This window comes from Lucilia cuprina, chromosome 4 (genome assembly GCF_022045245.1).
Source record: "Lucilia cuprina isolate Lc7/37 chromosome 4, ASM2204524v1, whole genome shotgun sequence".
Taxonomy (NCBI): domain Eukaryota; kingdom Metazoa; phylum Arthropoda; class Insecta; order Diptera; family Calliphoridae; genus Lucilia; species Lucilia cuprina.
This window is the reverse complement of record NC_060952.1, coordinates 62,003,748-62,023,114: the sequence shown is the minus strand read 5'-3', so window position 1 is coordinate 62,023,114 and position 19,367 is coordinate 62,003,748. Positions and strand designations below refer to the sequence as shown.

Below are 19,367 nucleotides of genomic sequence, written 5' to 3'. Positions count from 1 at the left end.
ATTTTTATTCCTATTTTTAAGAATTGCGGGATGCCCTTTGACCTTTTCAATTTTTTTGCATTTTCTTATTTGAAATGACAAATTTAACAAGCGTTGAAAATTTCACTGAGTTTTGTTAATAAATAAAGATTTTGTCATATATTACATATTTGTTAAATTTTTAAAACTATGATTTATATCAAAATTTTAATAGGGTCGCAGATAGCTACAACAATTTAGTCCATATTTATCCCTTAATATCATTTTTTAGTTAGATATGGAAATTCTCGACCCTTTACAAAAAATTTCAAGCCAATATCTCAATTACATTAAAAAAATATGTTCATTTAAACCTGTGTCCTTTAATTTCATCTTTTACATATTTTAGTATTAAGTATGACAGAACATACATTTGGTGTTGAATAAAATATTTGGACAATTTTTAAAAATTATTTAGTTAATTATTTTATTAAAGACTATAACATTGTATATAAGTACTTTAATGTAATCTTCATTGTAGATTTATATGATACTTTAAATCTGAGAAGTTTACTTATATACCAATTCTTGTCATATCCGATACAGGTATTCCAAAGTAAAAAATTACGAATTGTCTACCTTTAACATTTAGCATTATATTACTATAACCTGTAATTCAGTCATTGATATTTATTATTAATGAATGAATCGAAATTATCATCACCTGTATATTTTTACCTACATGATCATAAACGAAACAGAACGAAATGATCTGTCGAAAAAATTTAGGTAAAAAATGGTTATAAATTTCTGAAAATTTAAGCATAATAGGACCTTTCAATTATAAGGATAAGCAAACAAATAGAAAATAGTTAAATATAAGATTTAAATATGTTCTGTCATATTTAATACTAAAATATGAAATTAAAGGATACAGGTTTAAATGAACATATTTTTAAATGTAATTGATTTATTGGGTTGAAATTTTTTGTAAAGAGTCGAGAATTTCCATATCTAACTAAAAAAAGATATTAAGGGATAAATATAGACTAAATTGTTGTAGCTATCTGCGACCCTATTAAAATTTTGATATAAATCATAGTTTCAGATATTTAATAAATATGTAATATATGACAAAATCTTTATTTATGAACAAAACTCAGTGAAATTTTCAATGCTTGTTAAATTTGTCATTTCAAATAAGAAAAATTGAAAAGGTCAAAGGGCATCCCGCAATTCCTAAAAACAGGAATGAAAATCCAAAAATGGGATTTTTTACTTTTTTGCCCATAGGGTCTACATTTCTTTCAGGGCTGGGAAAATACTTTTGGAGTAAATATAAAACATATTGAGGTTTCCAAAACTGCTTTCAGTTTTCTGATCCCAGCTTTGGGATTTTAGAAGATGTCGCCCAAAGTTGAAGTTTTGATAAAAAATAGGTCATATTCGGAAGGACGCGGTGGCAACATTTTCAAAAATAGGATAAAGCGTTCTGCGTAAAGATACCTTTTAGAAAACTATAAAATTGTTATATGTTCTTCAAGAAAATTTTATTTTATTAGTAAAAAAGTTAAGACACATTTTTGGCAAAAATCTAAAAATTTTTGAATTTTTAAATTAAAAAACGTATATTTTTGGATCTGTAAATGATATTGATCTAAAACTTTTTGGAATTATTGGAAGTTGTCTAACTAACAAGAAAAAAATCAAAAGTCCATTTGGTCCAAAATTACGCCCAATATTCAAAAAAAGGCGGACCAAGGTATTTACCATACCTTGGTATGGTAAATTTTTTAATGTCTATAACTCAGATATTATAAGAGATAATTAGTATTTCCAAGCATGTTTTTTCAAGATCTCATCGAGCGCTTTCAGAAAATATAAAAGTCTTTGTATTTGGGTGAAAAACAAAAAAGAATGGCACGAGTTTAAAAATTCTACATGTCGTAGTTAGCCTAACGCCAAATTTTATCCCGTTCGGATCAGCCGTTTAGAAATGCCAGATTTATTTCCAAAAATTTCGATTCTGCCCCACTGTGCGTAGCTAAAATTCATAAAGAGCCAATTGTACCAAATTTTATTAAAAACTGAGATATTTTGTAAACCTTGCCTGCAAACAAAATCTTGTTTTTTTACTGTTTTATCCGTCAATTGCTTTACGCAATTATTTGTTGTAATGTGAACACCGGGCAAACAAACTTTTACTATTTGTATTGAATTGTGTTTGGCTTTGTTTCTTCAAACAAAACGTCAAAATAGAAATACTCATTTTAAGCACATTATAAAATAAAAATGTATTTAATTTTTTGTTTTTAGGCAGAAATTTCTATGAAATCGTAAAAAATATTATTATATAGTTTCTTTAACGTTTAACAAAAATGTTTCATGTTTGGTGTTCACATTTTGTTCACACTAAGAAAATATTTGTAGGTTGAAAAATAAAAATGTTTCACGAAAAACAGCTGATATTTTGCATGCTCTTCAAAAATATTTTGTGTTCACATTACAGCAAACAAATATTTGATAAAAAACGTCAAATATTTGATAGGTGTGAACGTACCTTAAGTTTTATAAAGATGTTTTTCATATTTTTTCCATACAAATATTTTTCATACAACTACTTGTATGTTTCTTTTTTGACATTTTTTAAAAATGTTTATACTAATTTTTATAAAATGTGAAAAATTAACCATTCTTTTAAATAATTACATATTTTTAAATAAGTTTAAAAAAAATTATATAAAATTTATATTTTTTAATATATAATTTATATTAAATTTTGTCTTACTTTCTATATACTATTTGAGCAATTTATTGATGAAAAACTGATTTTCTGGAACTAGGATCAATTATGGACCGATCTTATTAAAATTTGGTGGAGGGTTTTATGTTCATATAAAAAATATATATGCAGAATTTCATCCTAATTGTATTGTTTATTAACGACCAAAGCCCTATCCGGGGAGTACTGTTGTATGAGGGCTAGGGAAATAATTGATTTAATCCATTTTCAAACAACTTCGTCCTTGGTAAAATGAAACATATCAGCCTATTTGCATCATATTATCTGGAAAAATAATTTTTATATTTTTGGAAATGTTAACATATCTTTAATCCTAGGGTGACTGAGACGACTTTTTGTCCATAGAGACCGACCCACTCTAAGCATGTACCTCTTCAAAAGAATTTCAATTGGCTAATTTTATGGACGGAAGAAATATTAAAACGCCGTTCTCTTTGGTGTGGTGTAGGGTGTAGTTTTAGACTGCATCAAGACCTTCTAATTGAATATTTGACAATTCGGATCGATCGCCAAAAAAGTCTGTTAATCATAGTGTCAGCCCTTGCCAAGGTGTCAACAATACTATTGCCATACTAAATCCCGTGTCCCTTTACCCAAATTAGGGTGATTTGTCTCGCCATCTCATTGAGAGACGTCAGGGATTTATTAGCGGGCGATATTAACTACCCCTTATAATAGGTTTAATAACTACCTCAAAGAGACAGTGAACATTTATTGGATTTATACCCCAGCATGTTCCTATGACCTTTCTACAAACACATGGGCCAGTAATGGCTTTTAGATGTACTCCAAGATAACTTTTTATCTAGGATAACGCCCAGATATTTAACGCTGTCCGAGAGCATTAATAACGCAAGGAAGAGGAAATAAAAGAATATTGTATTCACCAGAGAATAGCAGAAGTTCCGACATTCAACGCTCCACGAGCTAATGATCCTTAGTGCTTGTTCTAGTCTTTGAGATATAGTTTCAAGATAATCTCCTGACACCGCCTTCGCTACGTCATCGGCATAGGCGACTTTTTTGTAGCCAAGAGAGTCTAGTTTTACCTGAATATAAAAGGCTTGAGTGACTGATTGACTGACTGATTCATAATCGCCCATCTCAAACCGTTAAAGCTAGAGTCATGAAATTTTGGTTATAGTTTCCTTTGGTATTGTATAGATCCACTAAGAACGGAACTATGAATTGGTTTAAAAAGGGTAAAATTGATATCCTTAATATCTCCCAAAGAAACAAATATATAAATGAAATTCGAAATATATCCTCTTTTATATAAGAAAATAATTGATAGATGTTAAATCTGATAGGATTATCTGTTAAACAAATAATCATGCAAAAAAAAAATTTATTTTAATTAAATCTAGAAATCCCATTGATACTTTTTTTTAAAATTTGAGTAATGAATTTTGTACTTTTTTTAAATATCCATATATATTTTTAATATCAAAGTTTAATGTCGAATATATTCGACATTCGAAACACTGTCACTAAAAAGTACCACCAATGTTTTTCATAAATATTATTTTGTAAAATTTTCTTACACTTATATCAACACAATAGTCCATTGTAATGTCGAATATATTCGATAAAACCACGGAAAGGGTTAAGGCTAATATAAATAACATAGCACAGTGGGGCAGAATCGATTTTTTTTGGAAATAAATCTGACGGCTGATACGATCGGGATAAAATTTGGCGTGAGCGTAGCCAAGGATTATTCGAGTTTAAGTTTTGATGATGAACCCTGCAGATGCCCCATGGACGGGGCATGATTATAAACGAAACAGAACGAAATGATCTGTCGAAAAAATTTAGGTAAAAAATAGTTATACATTTCTGAAAATTTAAGCATAATAGGACCTTTCAATTATAAGGATAAGCAAACAAATAGAAAATAGTCCGCTTATGACCCTTTTTTTATCAAAACTTCAAATTTGGGCGACATGTTCTAAAATCCCATAGCTGGGATCTGAAAACTGAAAGCAGTTTGGAAAACCTCAATATGTTTTATATTTACTCCAAAAGTATTTTCCCAGCCCGAAAGAAATGTGGACCCTATGGACAAAAAAGTAAAAATCCCATTTTTGGGATTTTTATTCCTATTTTTAAGAATTGCGGGATGCCCTTTGACCTTTTCAATTTTTTTTTGCATTTTCTTATTTGAAATGACAAATTTAACAAGCGTTGAAAATTTCACTGAGTTTTGTTCATAAATAAAGATTTTGTCATATATTAAATTTTTAAAACTATGATTTATATCAAAATTTTAATAGGGTCGCAGATAGCTACAACAATTTAGTCCATATTTATCCCTTAATATCATTTTTTAGTTAGATATAGAAATTCTCGACCCTTTACAAAAAATTTCAAGCCAATATCTCAATTACATTCAAAAAACATGTTCATTTAAACCTGTGTCCTTTAATTTCATCTTTTACATATTTTAGTATTAAGTATGACAGAACATACATTTGGTGTTGAATAAAATATTTGGACAATTTTTAAAAATTATTTAGTTAATTGTTTTATTAAAGACTATAACATTGTATATACAATAAAAAAATTATACTTTTATTATGAGCCACGCACAACAACACCTAAATCACCCCACACAAACCACCTTTCCCGCCCACCGAAATATAAAACACAATTTAATACAATACCATCAGTTAGTATAATAGCTTTTTTTTTGAACTGTTTATCTTAAACATAATACAATTAATTCTTACAACCTACTTATATAGTTAATTCCTAACACTACTTATTTTCTATAAAATAATCTGTCATATCGGTATACATATCCAGAAGGTAATATAAGTCCTTTAAATCTTCCTTGTTTTCAGATGATAGAGTTTCATAACAAGTCCATCTTTTTCGCATAGTTGAAAGAACAGGATCAGAAGATAGAAGTAAACTATTAAAAATATCTTCATTCTGTGATTGCCTGGAGCATTTTCTTGAGCTGAATAGTTGAACATGCTTAAAATCTCGATTCCTCGCTTCCTGGGCTTCTTCTGTTAACTCTCCAAGTGGAAGAATATTCGATTCAATTATTATTTGACCATGACACAATACTTTGTGTACTGTTGGTGTTAGTACCCTCTATGGATACAGAAATTCAAGTGATTTAGAAATTTCAGATGTATATTCCCCAAATCGATTTCCATTAATTTTATGTTTACTATTCAGTGCCATTAAAATAGTGTTAACTCTTCGAAGCAATTCCTTGTCGATTCCAGTTATTTTTGAAGTAATTTCAAAATCACTAAAAAACCTTCTCGCCGTATTTGTACATTTGTACTACCGCAACTTGGAAGTAGTTTGTCGATGTTTAATCCCATCTGAACTTTAAATTCTTTTTGGATTCTGCTTTATTCCGCAGCTCTCAGTTCTTTCAATTCTTCATTATTTTTTGTTGATTTAGTAAGATTCTCTGGCACACTTCTAAATTTGAGGTCGTATGCTATGTGTAAAAAGTAATCCAAAAATCGTATTCTGGCATGAAGTGGTGAAATTCCAAAAGACAGGACTTCTTCATTAATACTTCTGCTTTTGTTTATATTTGTTATGGCATTGCTGACCTTTCCATCAATCATTGTTAAGCTTAGCTGATAGAGAATTCCTTTATTTTTATGCAAATGGGCTCCTGTGCATTTATTTCATCTTTTAAATATTCCACTAAATATTTTGTTGTTTTCTTTGACTCCTTTATATATTCAAATCCAATGGGTCTACAAAAATTTTTTGAACCCGGAGTGAAGATTTCATTGAGTTTTGTTCATAAATAAAGATTTTGTCATATATTACATATTTGTTAAATTTCTAAAACTATGATTTATATCAAAATTTTAATAGGGTCGCAGATAGCTACAACAATTTAGTCCATATTTATCCTTCGTTCTGTTTCGTTTATGATCATGTAGGTAAAAATATACAGGTGATGATAATTTCGATTCATTCATTAATAAGAAATATCAATGACTGAATTACAGGTTATAGTAAATGCTAAATGTTAAAGGTAGACAATTCGTAATTTTTTACTTTGGAATACCTGTATCGGATATGACAAGAATTGGTATATAAGTAAACTTCTCAGATTTTAAGTATCATATAAATCTACAATGAAGATTACATTAAAGTACGAAGAGTTGTTTTCCGTTTTATGGAGTGTATCTTCAAAAGGACCAGAAAGAATTGAATACATTTCAAATTATATAAAAACTACATATAGTAGAAAAGTAGAGAAACTTTTTGGTGTAAACAGTAAGTCTGTGGATGGAAATCAAAAGAAATTTCGATTAAAATTTTGTAGTTGGATGGAAACTACTACGGAAATCTTAACTTACAACACATCAACAGGAGCGCCTTGAAAGTCATACGAAGACTTATGTTCAACGTCAAAAAAATGAGGATCACACAAAAACTTTTTTCAATCTCAAATGAGGAAATTGCAGATACATTTAACGAAATGCTGAAACAGGAAAACCAACCTATGGATGTTATACATATTGCAACTATTCTTCCTAATGCATCACCAAAACGACTTAAGCGAATTGTGGAAAGTATAACAACTCCAACATCACAATCAAATTTTACTGAAGAGGAAGCAATAGCGCTTATGTTGGAACTGGGTCTCAGTCGAAATAAGTACCAAATATTAAGGAAAGCTCTGCATGAAAAAGGACACAATATATTACCACCATACAAGGCGATCCAAGAAAAAAAAAACAAACTATCCTACCATCACCTATTGCTGTTAATGATGTGGAAGCTTGTATTGATATATCTTCTTTGCTCGAAAACACAACATCAAAAATTGTGTCAGACTTTTCAGAAGAGCAACTAAGGAAAATTCATAACTGTGATGTTGTCTTAAAGTGTAAGTGGGGATGTGACGGTTTATCAGCACTTCCAGAATACAAACAAGCTTGTGGAAGTCGGACATTAGCAGACTACAAAAGTATATTTATGTCATCATTAGTGCCATTACGAATTCGTTCATATTCCCTTGATCCATCATCGTCAAGCATCGGAAATTCATTTGAAGATATATGGGTCAATACAACTCCGGGTTCAAACAATTTTTGTAGAAAACACATCATCAAGAATTGTGTCAGACTTTTCAGAAGAGCAACTAAGGAAAATTCATAACTGTGATGTTGGCTAAATGTGTAAGTGGGGATGTGACGGTTTATCAGCACTTCCAGAATACAAACAAGCTTGTGGAAATCGGACATTAGCAGACTACAAAAGTATATTTATGTCATTATTAGTGCCATTACGAATTCGTTCATATTCCCTTAATCCATCATCGTCAAGCATCGGAAATTCATTTGAAGATATATGGATCAATACAACTCCGGGTTCAAAAAATTTTTGTAGACCCATTGGATTTGAATATATAAAGGAGAAAACAACAAAATATTTAGTGGAATATTTAAAAGATGAAGTAAATGCACAGGAGCCCATTTGCATAAAAATAAAGGAATTCTCTATTAGCTAAGCTTAACAATGATTGATGGAAAGGTCAGCAATGCCATAACAAATATAAAAAAAAGCAGAAGTATTAATAAAGAAGTCCTGTCTTTCGGAATTTCACCACTTCATGCCAGAATACGATTTTTGGATTACTTTTTACACATAGCATACGACCTCAAATATAGAAGTGTGCCAGAGAATCTTACTAAATCAACAAAAAATAATGAAGAATTGAAAGAACTGAGAGCTGCGGAAAAAAGCAGAATCCAAAAAGAATTTAAAGTTCAGATGGGATTAAACATCGACAAACTACTTCCAAGTTGCGGTAGTACAAATGTACAAATACGGCGAGAAGGTTTTTTAGTGATTTTGAAATTACTTCAAAAATAACTGGAATCGACAAGGAATTGCTTCGAAGAGTTAACACTATTTTAATGGCACTGAATAGTAAACATAAAATTAATGGAAATCGATTTGGGGAATATACATCTGAAATTTCTAAATCACTTGAATTTCTGTATCCATAGTGGTACTAACACCAACAGTACACAAAGTATTGTGTCATGGTCAAATAATAATTGAATCGAATATTCTTCCACTTGGAGAGTTAACAGAAGAAGCCCAGGAAGCGAGGAATCGAGATTTTAAGCATGTTCAACTATTCAGCTCAAGAAAATGCTCCAGGCAATCACAGAATGAAGATATTTTTAATAGTTTACTTCTATCTTCTGATCCTGTTCTTTCAACTATGCGAAAAAGATGGACTTGTTATGAAACTCTATCATCTGAAAACAAGGAAGATTTAAAGGACTTATATTACCTTCTGGATATGTATACCGATATGACAGATTATTTTATAGAAAATAAGTAGTGTTAGGAATTAACTATATAAGTAGGTTGTAAGAATTAATTGTATTATGTTTAAGATAAACAGTTCAAAAAAAAAGCTATTATACTAACTGATGGTATTGTATTAAATTGTGTTTTATATTTCGGTGGGCGGGAAAGGTGGTTTGTGTGGGGTGATTTAGGTGTTGTTGTGCGTGGCTCATAATAAAAGTATAATTTTTTTATTGTATATACAATGTTATAGTCTTTAATAAAACAATTAACTAAATAATTTTTAAAAATTGTCCAAATATTTTATTCAACACCAAATGTATGTTCTGTCATACTTAATACTAAAATATGTAAAAGATGAAATTAAAGGACACAGGTTTAAATGAACATGTTTTTTGAATGTAATTGAGATATTGGCTTGAAATTTTTTGTAAAGGGTCGAGAATTTCTATATCTAACTAAAAAATGATATTAAGGGATAAATATGGACTAAATTGTTGTAGCTATCTGCGACCCTATTAAAATTTTGATATAAATCATAGTTTTAAAAATTTAATATATGACAAAATCTTTATTTATGAACAAAACTCAGTGAAATTTTCAACGCTTGTTAAATTTGTCATTTCAAATAAGAAAATGCAAAAAAAAATTGAAAAGGTCAAAGGGCATCCCGCAATTCTTAAAAATAGGAATAAAAATCCCAAAAATGGGATTTTTACTTTTTTGTCCATAGGGTCCACATTTCTTTCAGGGCTGGGAAAATACTTTTGGAGTAAATATAAAACATATTGAGGTTTTCCAAACTGCTTTCAGTTTTCAGATCCCAGCTATGGGATTTTAGAACATGTCGCCCAAATTTGAAGTTTTGATAAAAAAAGGGTCATAAGCGGACTATTTTCTATTTGTTTGCTTATCCTTATAATTGAAAGGTCCTATTATGCTTAAATTTTCAGAAATGTATAACTATTTTTTACCTAAATTTTTTCGACAGATCATTTCGTTCTGTTTCGTTTATAATCATGCCCCGTCCATGGGGCATCTGCAGGGTTCATCATCAAAACTTAAACTCGAATAATCCTTGGCTACGCTCACGCCAAATTTTATCCCGATCGTATCAGCCGTCAGATTTATTTCCAAAAAAAATCGATTCTGCCCCACTGTGCTATGTTATTTATATTAGCCTTAACCCTTTCCGTGGTTTTATCGAATATATTCGACATTACAATGGACTATTGTGTTGATATAAGTGTAAGAAAATTTTACAAAATAATATTTATGAAAAACATTGGTGGTACTTTTTAGTGACAGTGTTTCGAATGTCGAATATATTCGACATTAAACTTTGATATTAAAAATATATATGGATATTTAAAAAAAGTACAAAATTCATTACTCAAATTTTAAAAAAAAGTATCAATGGGATTTCTAGATTTAATTAAAATAAATTTTTTTTTTGCATGATTATTTGTTTAACAGATAATCCTATCAGATTTAACATCTATCAATTATTTTCTTATATAAAAGAGGATATATTTCGAATTTCATTTATATATTTGTTTCTTTGGGAGATATTAAGGATATCAATTTTACCCTTTTTAAACCAATTCATAGTTCCGTTCTTAGTGGATCTATACAATACCAAAGGAAACTATAACCAAAATTTCATGACTCTAGCTTTAACGGTTTGAGATGGGCGATTATGAATCAGTCAGTCAATCAGTCACTCAAGCCTTTTATATTCAGGTAAAACTAGACTCTCTTGGCTACAAAAAAGTCGCCTATGCCGATGACGTAGCGAAGGCGGTGTCAGGAGATTATCTTGAAACTATATCTCAAAGACTAGAACAAGCACTAAGGATCATTAGCTCGTGGAGCGTTGAATGTCGGAACTTCTGCTATTCTCTGGTGAATACAATATTCTTTTATTTCCTCTTCCTTGCGTTATTAATGCTCTCGGACAGCGTTAAATATCTGGGCGTTATCCTAGATAAAAAGTTATCTTGGAGTAAATCTAAAGCCATTACTGGCCCATGTGTTTGTAGAAAGGTCATAGGAACATGCTGGGGTATAAATCCAATAAATGTTCACTGTCTCTTTGAGGTAGTTATTAAACCTATTATAAGGGGTAGTTAATATCGCCCGCTAATAAATCCCTGACGTCTCTCAATGAGATGGCGAGACAAATCACCCTAATTTGGGTAAAGGGACACGGGATTTAGTATGGCAATAGTATTGTTGACACCTTGGCAAGGGCTGACACTATGATTAACAGACTTTTTTGGCGATCGATCCGAATTGTCAAATATTCAATTAGAAGGTCTTGATGCAGTCTAAATACACCCTACACCACACCAAAGAGAACGGCGTTTTTAATATTTCTTCCGTCCATAAAATTAGCCAATTGAAATTCTTTTGAAGAGGTACATGCTTAGAGTGGGTCGGTCTCTATGGACAAAAACCGTCTCAGTCACCCTAGGATTAAAGATATGTTAACATTTCCAAAAATATAAAAATTATTTTTCCAGATAATATGATGCAAATAGGCTGATATGTTTCATTTTACCAAGGACGAAGTTGTTTGAAAATGGATTAAATCAATTATTTTCCTAGCCCTCATACAACAGTACTCCCCGGATAGGGCTTTGGTCGTTAATAAACAATACAATTAGGATGAAATTCTGCATATCTATTTTTTATATGAACATAAAACCCTCCACTAAATTTTAATAAGATCGGTCCATAATTGATCCTAGTTCCAGAAAATTAGTTTTTCATCAATAAATTGCTCAAATAGTATATGGAAAGTAAGACAAAATTTATTATAAATTATATATTAAAAAATATATATTTCATATAATTTTTTTTTAAACTTATTTAAAAATATGTAATTATTTAAAAGAATGGTTAATTTATCACATTTTATAAAAATTAGTATAAACATTTTTAAAAATTGTCAAAAAAGAAACATACAAGTAGTTGTATGAAAAATATTTGTATGGAAAAAATATGAAAAACATCTTTATAAAACTTAAGGTACGTTCACACCTATCAAATATTTGACGTTTTTTTATCAAATATTTGTTTGCTGTAATGTGAACACAAAATATTTTTGAAGAGCATGCAAAATATCAGCTGTTTATCGTGAAACATTTTTATTTTTCAACCTACAAATATTTTCTTAGTGTGAACAAAATGTGAACACCAAACATGAAACATTTTTGTTAAACGTTAAAAAAACTATATAATAATATTTTTTACGATTTCATAGAAATTTCTGCCTAAAAACAAAAAATTAAATACATTTTTATTTCATAATGTGCTTAAAATGAGTATTTCTATTTTGACGTTTTGTTTGAAGAAACAAAGCCAAACACAATTCAATACAAATAGTAAAAGTTTTTTTGCCCGGTGTTCACATTACAACAAATAATTTCGTAAAGCAATTGACGGATAAAACAGTAAAAAAACAAGATTTTGTTTGCAGGCAAGGTTTACAAAATATCTCAGTTTTTAATAAAATTTGGTACAATTGGCTTTTTATGAATTTTAGCTACGCACAGTGGGGCAGAATCGAAATTTTTTGGAAATAAATCTGGCATTTTTAAACGGCTGATCCGAACGGGATAAAATTTGGCGTTAGGCTAACTACGACATGTAGAATTTTTAAACTCGTGCCATTCTTTTTTGTTTTTCACCCAAATACAAAGACTTTTATATTTTCTGAAAGCGCTCGACGAGATCTTGAAAAAACATGCTTGGAAATACTAATTATCTCTTATAATATCTGAGTTATAGGCATTAAAAAATTTACCATACCAAGGTATGGTAAATACCTTGGTCCGCCTTTTTTTGAATATTGGGCGTAATTTTGGACCAAATGGACTTTTGAATTTTTTCTTGTTAGTTATTTCGACTGAGACCCAGTTCCAACATAAGCGCTATTGCTTCCTCTTCAGTAAAATTTGATTGTGATGTTGGAGTTGTTATACTTTCCACAATTCGCTTAAGTAGTTTTGGTGATGCATTAGGAAGAATAGTTGCAATATGTATGGCATCCATAGGTTGGTTTTCCTGTTTCAGCATTTCGTTAAATGTATCTGCAATTTCCTCATTTGAGATTGAAAAAAGTTTTTGTGTGATCCTCATTTTTTGACGTTGAACATAAGTCTTCGTATGACTTTCAAGGCGCTCCTGTTGATGTGTTGTAAGTTGAGATTTCCGTAGTAGTTTCCATCCAACTACAAAATTTTAATCGAAATTTCTTTTGATTTCCATCCACAGACTTACTGTTTACACCAAAAAGTTTCTCTACTTTTCTACTATATGTAGTTTTTATATAATTTGAAATGTATTCAATTCTTTCTGGACCTTTTGAAGATACACTCCATAAAACGGAAAACAACTCTTCGTACTTTAATGTAATCTTCATTGTAGATTTATATGATACTTAAAATCTGAGAAGTTTACTTATATACCAATTCTTGTCATATCCGATACAGGTATTACGAATTGTCTACCTTTAACATTTAGCACTATATTACTATAACCTGTAATTCAGTCATTGATATTTCTTATTAATGAATGAATCGAAATTATCATCACCTGTATATTTTTACCTACATGATCATAAACGAAACAGAACGAAATGATCTGTCGAAAAAATTTAGGTAAAAAATAGTTATAAATTTCTGAAAATTTAAGCATAATAGGACCTTTCAATTATAAGGATAAGCAAACAAATAGAAAATAGTTAAATATAAGATTTAAATATGTTCTGTCATATTTAATACTAAAATATGAAATTAAAGGATACAGGTTTAAATGAACATATTTTTAAATGTAATTGATTTATGGGGTTGAAATTTTTTGTAAAGGGTCGAGAATATCCATATCTAACTAAAAAAAGATATTAAGGGATAAATATAGACTAAATTGTTGTAGCTATCTGCGACCTATTAAAATTTTGATATAAATCATAGTTTCAGATATTTAATAAATATGTAATATATGACAAAATCTTTATTTATGAACAAAACTCATTGAAATTTTCAATGATTGTTAAATTTGTCATTTCAAATAAGAAAAATTGAAAAGATCAAAGGGCATCCCGCAATTCCTAAAAACAGGAATGAAAATCCAAAAATGGGATTTTTTACTTTTTTGCCCATAGGGTCTACATTTCTTTCAGGGCTGGAAAAATACTTTTGGAGTAAATATAAAACATATTGAGGTTTTCAAAACTGCTTTCAGTTTTCTGATCCCAGCTTTGGGATTTTAGAAGATGTCGCCCAAAGTTGAAGTTTTGATAAAAAATAGGTCATATTCGGAAGGACGCGCTGGCAACATTTTCAAAAATAGGATAAAGCATTCTGCGTAAAGATACCTTTTAGAAAACTATAAAATTGTTATATGTTCTTAAAGAAAATTTTATTTTATTAGTAAAAAAGTTAAGACACATTTTTGGCAAAAAAACGGCAAAAATCTAAAAAATTTTGAATTTTTGAATTAAAAAACGTATATTTTTGGATCTGTAAATGATATCGATCTGAAACTTTTTGGAATTATTGGAAGTTGTCTAACTAACAAGAAAAAATTCAAAAGTCCATTTGGTCCAAAATTACGCCCAATATTCAAAAAAAGGCGGACCAAGGTATTTACCATACCTTGGTATGGTAAATTTTTTAATGTCTATAACTCAGATATTATAAGAGATAATTAGTATTTCCAAGCATGTTTTTTCAAGATCTCGTCGAGCGCTTTCAGAAAATATAAAAGTATTTGTATTTGGGTGAAAAACAAAAAAGAATGGCACGAGTTTAAAAATTCTACATGTCGTAGTTACCCTAACGCCAAATTTTATCGCGATCGGATCAGCCGTTTAGAAATGCCAGATTTATTTCCAAAAAATTTCGATTCTGCCCCACTGTGCGTAGCTAAAATTCATAAAAAGCCAATTGTACCAAATTTTATTAAAAACTGAGATATTTTGTAAACCTTGCCTCCAAACAAAATCTTGTTTTTTACTGTTTTATCCGTCAATTGCTTTACGAAATTATTTGTTGTAATGTGAACACCGGGCAAACAAACTTTTACTATTTGTATTGAATTGTGTTTGGCTTTGTTTCTTCAAACAAAACGTCAAAATAGAAATACTCATTTTAAGCACATTATGAAATAAAAATGTATTTAATTTTTTGTTTTTAGGCAGAAATTTCTATGAAATCGTAAAAAATATTATTATATAGTTTCTTTAACGTTTAACAAAAATTTAATATTAATATATTATTCGACCTTTCAATTTCTTCAAATCAAATCATTAAACGAGCTCGAGGTCAAAGTTTTTCAATTTATTTATTTATTTTCTTCAATATTTCGCCATCCACTGGATAGCATCTTCAGGAATAAAATGAGTAACACTAAACAAACAATAAAAACACGTCACAATGCTTTTACATATCGACGCCTCCATTCTATAACGTTCTAAGTCGAAAAAGAGAGTTTTAATTTATGAGCTTTCAAAGTTTTCACGCGATATCTCGTAAACTTTATATGATACGCCATTTGTTCTTTCACATTTTTTTGTAGAATTTGAGTAGAATTTTTATAGTATTTGTCTAAATTTATAAATTTTAATTGGATCAAAGCTAAAAATGACATTGGTCGTCTAAGTATACTTAGCATGTTTTTGATAGGTTTATTGTTTTTAAGTTAATCACTTAAGTATATATAAAATATTTTAGTTTGGACCAAAATTTTTGAAAATTATATTTTCCTACATAGACGAATTCTTAGTTAAAATGTTATACAAAAAAACTATTATTTTTTTTAAATTAACTTTATTCATAAACAAAAACTAAAATAAATATATATAAAAAAATTCAGTTCAAACAAAAAGTATTTATAACATAAATTCAAGGTTACTTAAAAATAATTATAAGAATAAACATAACAGAAACAGTATTAATTCAGTATAACGTTAAACAAGTAGAAACTATATTGTATTAATTAGTCGTCATTATCTGACACGACTACATATTCTTTTCCATTAAAACCATTAAGTTGTCTATAGAAATTTTGGTAAAATTTTGGAATTAAATTTTGATCACACAGATATAAAAGATCTTTACGTTTTCCAAAAAATCATCATGGTCCATTTCAATTACATTGTATAATGGCGGTGTTTTCTTAGCATTTCTTATCACGGAGTACCATTCTGTGGGTGTATATATTCTTTTATTTTTCTTACACTTCTCTATAAGTGCATGAACACCATCGCCTTCATTTTGAGTATGACCCTTTTCTAAAGATTTGTGATTAATATCGATTTGTAGTTTCCGTGCAATCCATACATACATAGAGAATACAATTTTATTTTTTATTGACAACGTATTTATAAACATGGGTTTGCAGACTTGTTCTCTTATTTCATTTCCATTTTCTTCATAACTTAAAAAGTACTTTCTTGACTCACTTTTTCGCGAATTTTCTATATTTGTGCAAACTTTTTTTGTGCAGTGTTATTAAATTTGCTATGAAAGCCCATTGAAATTCTTTGCTGCCATTTTTATAAAATTTTTGAAAAATTTGTGTTCTTATATCTTTAGACAGCCTTTGTGAGCATCTCATTCTACAAGATTCCTTGCAACCTTCTTTTAACTCTTTCTTTGGTATAAACTGACCTTTTTTATTATAATGATCCATTCCATGGTTTTTTAAATATTTTGCTTTATTTTTTCCACTCGGTTGGGCGTCTTTGTCTTTTGCAAAAGTTTTCGGGTGGTGTATCAAATTCGGAATTTAATTTTTTCTTTTTTAATTTTGGAGTTATTGAACTAAACTCTGGATTTGATTCTGCTTCCGACGAAGTACATGACGGATTATATTCGCTGCAACTGCCGGGAAATGGCTTAATATAAATTATATAAAAAAGTGTCTATAAACATACCTATTGCCGATGAATTATTTGATGTGTATTCGCAGCCACTCCCGGGATATGCTTCTAAAAACTTCATTACTTAATATAAAATAATTAAAATATATTAATGTAAATATATCACATACCTAGTGAATAAGAATTTTCACTATTTTCATTATCAAATTTAGACGATTTTTCGTTTGCTGGACTAGTTTGCTCCTTATTTCCTATAAACAAATCCAATATAAATAAGCATAACATTTAAGTTAAGTCGTGAATTTCTTACCAACACTTTCCTCACAATTATATGAAATTGAACTTATAATTTTTGATTCACCATTTCCTAATAAAAAACTTATTAATTTTATCAGATAATACGGAAATCTAATAAATAATACCTTTAACGTTATTTTGTGCTAAATTTATCATTTTTCTTGCACGCGAAATCATTATATATCCGAAAATACAAAAATTAGGTGTCCGATAATGTTGACTACTTTTTCCAAACTAAAACATCTTATGTACACTTACACGCACAAAATTATTTTTTTAATCCGGGGAAAAACCTTTTAACTACACTTACAGACACTAAAAAAAGCACACTGAACATACCAAATACACATAGAAAACACAACGTTAAGAAATGTCCCTTCTATAACATACTAAGTCAACTTAGTTTTCAAGTCAATTCAAAATTGTCCAAGCCAAAGTATTCTAAGTGTACTTACTACATTATAGAATGGAACACTTTTACGACTACATGTGTAGTCTAAGTATATTTATGCTTATAGCTTCGGAACGGATCGGCCCATCTTAACCAAATTTTGACAGTATTTAAATTAGAGAACGTAGAATACGAAAATGCAAGAACATTAAAAACGTTCTAAGTACACTTAGAACGTTATAGAATGGAGGCGTCGATATAATATTGCACTCAATATGTAAAAGCATTGTGCAATATTATATGTAAAAGCATTGTGACGTGTTTTTATTGTTTGTTTATTGTTACTCATTTTATTCCTGAAGATGCTATCCACTGGATGGCGAAATATTGAAGAAAATAAATAAATTGAAAAACTTTGACCTCGAGCTCGTTTAATGATTTGATTTGTTTAACAAAAATGTTTCATGTTTGGTGTTCACATTTTGTTCACACTAAGAAAATATTTGTAGGTTGAAAAATAAAAATGTTTCACGAAAAACAGCTGATATTTTGCATGCTCTTCAAAAATATTTTGTGTTCACATTACAGCAAACAAATATTTGATAAAAAAACGTCAAATATTTGATATGTGTGAACGTACCTTAAGTTTTATAAAGATGTTTTTCATATTTTTTCCATACAAATATTTTTCATACAACTACTTGTATGTTTCTTTTTTGACATTTTTTAAAAATGTTTATACTAATTTTTATAAATTGTGAAAAATTAACCATTCTTTTAAATAATTACATATTTTTAAATAAGTTTAAAAAAAATTATATAAAATATATATTTTTTAATATATAATTTATATTAAATTTTGTCTTACTTTCCATATACTATTTTATTGATGAAAAACTGATTTTCTGGAACTAGGATCAATTATGGACCGATCTTATTAAAATTTGGTGGAGGGTTTTATGTTCATATAAAAAATATATATGCAGAATTTCATCCTAATTGTATTGTTTATTAACGACCAAAGCCCTATCCGGGGAGTACTGTTGTATGAGGGCTAGGGAAATAATTGATTTAATCCATTTTCAAACAACTTCGTCCTTGGTAAAATGAAACATATCAGCCTATTTGCATCATATTATCTGGAAAAATAATTTTTATATTTTTGGAAATGTTAACATATCTTTAATCCTAGGGTGACTGAGACGACTTTTTGTCCATAGAGACCGACCCACTCTAAGCATGTACCTCTTTAAAAGAATTTCAATTGGCCAATTTTATGGAAGGAAGAAATATTAAAAACGCCGTTCTCTTTGGTGTGGTGTAGGGTGTATTTAGACTGCATCAAGACCTTCTAATTGAATATTTGACAATTCGGATCGATCGCCAAAAAAGTCTGTTAATCATAGTGTCAGCCCTTGCCAAGGTGTCAACAATACTATTGCCGTACTAAATCCCGTGTCCCTTTACCCAAATTAGGGTGATTTGTCTCGCCATCTCATTGAGAGACGTCAGGGATTTATTAGCGGTCGATATTAACTACCCCTTATAATAGGTTTAATAACTACCTCAAAGAGACAGTGAACATTTATTGGATTTAAACCCCAGCATGTTCCTATGACCTTTCTACAAACATATGGGCCAGTAATGGCTTTAGATGTACTCCAAGATAACTTTTTATCTAGGATAACGCCCAGATATTTAACGCT

The 19,367-nt window shown here is 29.5% G+C and overlaps 1 protein-coding gene and 1 long non-coding RNA gene across 3 annotated transcripts in view; both read right to left on the bottom strand.

Moving 5' to 3' along the window:
* The window catches only part of LOC111688377 (myosin-I heavy chain), a 1,083,699-nt gene that overhangs the window by 515,536 nt on the left and 548,796 nt on the right, over nucleotides 1–19,367 (bottom strand). The window lies entirely within an intron of this gene.
* Nucleotides 17,031–17,485, bottom strand: LOC124419842. The gene is made up of 3 exons (XR_006940840.1): nucleotides 17,284–17,485; nucleotides 17,144–17,224; nucleotides 17,031–17,081 (listed from the first exon to the last, which is right to left on the bottom strand). It is a non-coding gene; the product is annotated as an uncharacterized LOC124419842 (long non-coding RNA).